This window comes from Myotis lucifugus, unplaced genomic scaffold, assembly GCF_000147115.1.
Source record: "Myotis lucifugus unplaced genomic scaffold, Myoluc2.0 scaffold_2556, whole genome shotgun sequence".
NCBI classification, from domain to species: domain Eukaryota; kingdom Metazoa; phylum Chordata; class Mammalia; order Chiroptera; family Vespertilionidae; genus Myotis; species Myotis lucifugus.
In genome coordinates, this window is record NW_005873604.1 from 21442 (window position 1) to 24152 (window position 2711).

The following is a 2711-nucleotide window of genomic DNA, read 5'->3' on the forward strand; positions in this document are numbered from 1 at the left end:
GGTGATGTCACCAGGCGAGAAGCTTGCTTCAGCTTCATTACCATCTATGGACCCCGCAGCTGTGTCTGCGATTTGTCATTGACCCAAATACTATTCTGTGGCCCGTGATTGACTGTATTCACGTGGAAATATGTCACTAACATGTTGATTAAAAAAAAACCTCAGATCAATCATATCCTTTACGTGTAAACGTGTGTCAACACAGGACAGAGGGACATCCGCCTCTGGCCATAAAGAGATGGAGTGGCCCGCCAGCCGTAGCAACGGGAAACAGGAAGGAAAACACCAAGCCACTTGCTTAGACTGCGGACCACAGGCCGCCCGGCCCTGAGCCCTGCGGGCACCCTGCTTCCTGTGGGGAGGCCCTTCCCGGACGGGGCACAGCACAGGGGGCCTGAGCGGAGCCGAGCCTGTGGGGAGGCCGAGGCCCGGTGGAGGCGCCATGCAGAGGACAAGCCCAGCCGGCCACAGAGAGGCCCCTGCAGGCTTTTAGTGAAATTTATTTATTATTATTTTTTAATCCTCACCCGAGGATATTTTTCTATTGATCTGTTTTTAGAGAGAGTGGAAGAGAGAGGGAAAGACAGAGAGAAACATCAATGTGAGAGGAACACATCGATGGGTTGCCTCCTGCACACGTCCCGACCAGGGCCCGGGCTGGGGAGGAGCCTGCAACCGAGGTGCCTGCCCTCGACCGGAATCAAACCCGGGACCCTTCGGTCTGCAAGCCGACGCTCCATCCACTGAGCCACCCTCTCCCTCCCTCTCTATCTAAAAATCAATAAAAACATATTTAGTAAAAATCAATTTAAAGAAAAGAAGCAACAGGAAAACACACACGATCTTCTCAATGATGCAGACAAAAATGTGACAACATTTGACACCCATTTATGATTTTTAAAAAAACTCTCAGCAAAATAGAAACAGAAGGACACGCCCTGACCCTGAGAAGGAGCCTGGAAGCACCACACCCGCCGCATTGCACGCCAGGCTGCCGGCCTTCCAGCCGCGCCCGAGACGCCGGTACCAGGCCAACCCGAGGCCGACGTCAAAGGCAGATACAGGAGAGAAAGGAACGCGTTTCCGATTCACAGGTGTGATCCCGCCTGTAGAACCTGCTTCTAGAAACTCGGCCGTGGAGACACCGGGGAGACACCCCGAGCCAGGTGACCGAGGCGCTGCCCCAGGAGTCAGGCTGAGAGCGTGACCCTTGACCTGACCGATGAGCCGGGCACTTTGCCTTCCTGGTTTTCCTCCCCCGAACCCAGGAGGCCAGATGACGAGAGAAACAAAGGTCACACAGACCCAGCAGAGGGCCAGTCTGCACCTCCCCGCCCAGCCCTCGGCACTGTCAAGGTCACCCCGGACCAGGGCAGGGAGAGGCGGCCACAGCCTGAGGGGCCTGCAGAGACTCTGGAGCAGAAAAGGAGCAAAGGTTAAAGCTGCGGAAAGGAAGTGCGGGTGCGGTGGTCCACATCGTCCACATCGGCCCGGGAGCTGTAACCGCGGCACCTGCTCTGGGGGTGGCCGGGAGGCCTGGGAGCCCGGCTTTATGGGACTCTGTGCACCATCTTTGCAACTTTTCCAGAAACCTAACTGTTCTGAAATAAGATTGAGAAGAGAAGAAAGGAAGGCAGGGAGGGAGGGGGGAGGGAGGAAGAAGAAAGCGGTGTGAACTCCGGAGCACGGAGCGCAGGGAAAATGAAGCGGTTACCACGGGCCACGGCCTGACCTGGGTGGACACGAGCCTCCTTCCTCCATCTGCCCGTCTTCTCCGCGGCCCTTTGCCGGCAGACGTGATGCGTTGTTTTTTTCGTTTTATGTTTTTAAATATTTTTACTGATTTCAGAGAGGAAGAGAGAGATAGAAACATCGATGAAGAGAGAGAACCATGGATGGGCTGCCTCCTGCACACCTCCCACCGGGGGCCTGTGCCCTGCCCGGGAATCGACCCCTGACCTCCTGGTTCCTAGGTCGAGCCAGCGGCCAGCGGGGTTTCCTTCTTGCTCAGGCCGCATCTGCCCAGCCTGCACTGATGCCCCTGGCCGGAGGGCTGAGCCCGTCTTGAACAGTGTGGTCCCTGGGCAGAGGGAAGGCACGGTCCCCTCCTACTTCCTGGTCTAAACCGAGTCCCAGGGCCAACCCACCGTGCCCCATGGTGGTCTCCCTGGAGGGCTCCAGCAGGAGCTGAAAGGGAGAGAAGCCCCCGGGAAAGGTGGGGGGAGTCGGAGCTGCACCTCTGAACACTGCCCCCCTCGCCAGGGGCGCCAGCTGCCTGTTGGTGGGCTGCTGGCCGAGTGACCCTCACTCACCCCACCATGGGGATGGCTGGTGGCCGTGGGGGAGGTAGAGACCCCAGTACCCAGGACAGGCACAGCTCAGCAGAGGCACGGCTTCCGGAAGCTTCCGTGGGCTAAGCTAAGGGGAATTTGTGACGCTGGCAGCCTCTGAGGTCTCGTCTGCGTACGCTGTCGGTCTGCTTTCCTGTCACTTGGCCACAGTTTCCCGTTTCTTGACCTTCGGTTCTTCGTCTGAGGCCCAAACCGGTTTCCCGCGTGGCTGTGGGGGCTGCGCCCAGCAGAGGAGCGGCCACAGGACCCAGGTCGTGAGCAAGTTGTTTCCAAGTCATGGTGGCTCCGGCTGGTCTTTTTTGTTTTTTTAATGTTTTTGTTGATTTCAGAGAGGATGGGAGAGGGAGATAGAAACCTCCA

At 57.5% G+C, this 2711-nt stretch overlaps 1 long non-coding RNA gene across 1 annotated transcript; it reads right to left on the minus strand.

Annotated features, from left to right (window-relative positions):
• Positions 1-866: 866 nt before the first annotated feature.
• On the minus strand, positions 867-2022 carry LOC111824587. The gene is made up of 2 exons (XR_002827697.1): positions 1960-2022; positions 867-1839 (listed from the first exon to the last, which is right to left on the minus strand). It is a non-coding gene; the product is annotated as an uncharacterized LOC111824587 (long non-coding RNA).
• Between the last annotated feature and the right edge of the window lie 689 nt (positions 2023-2711).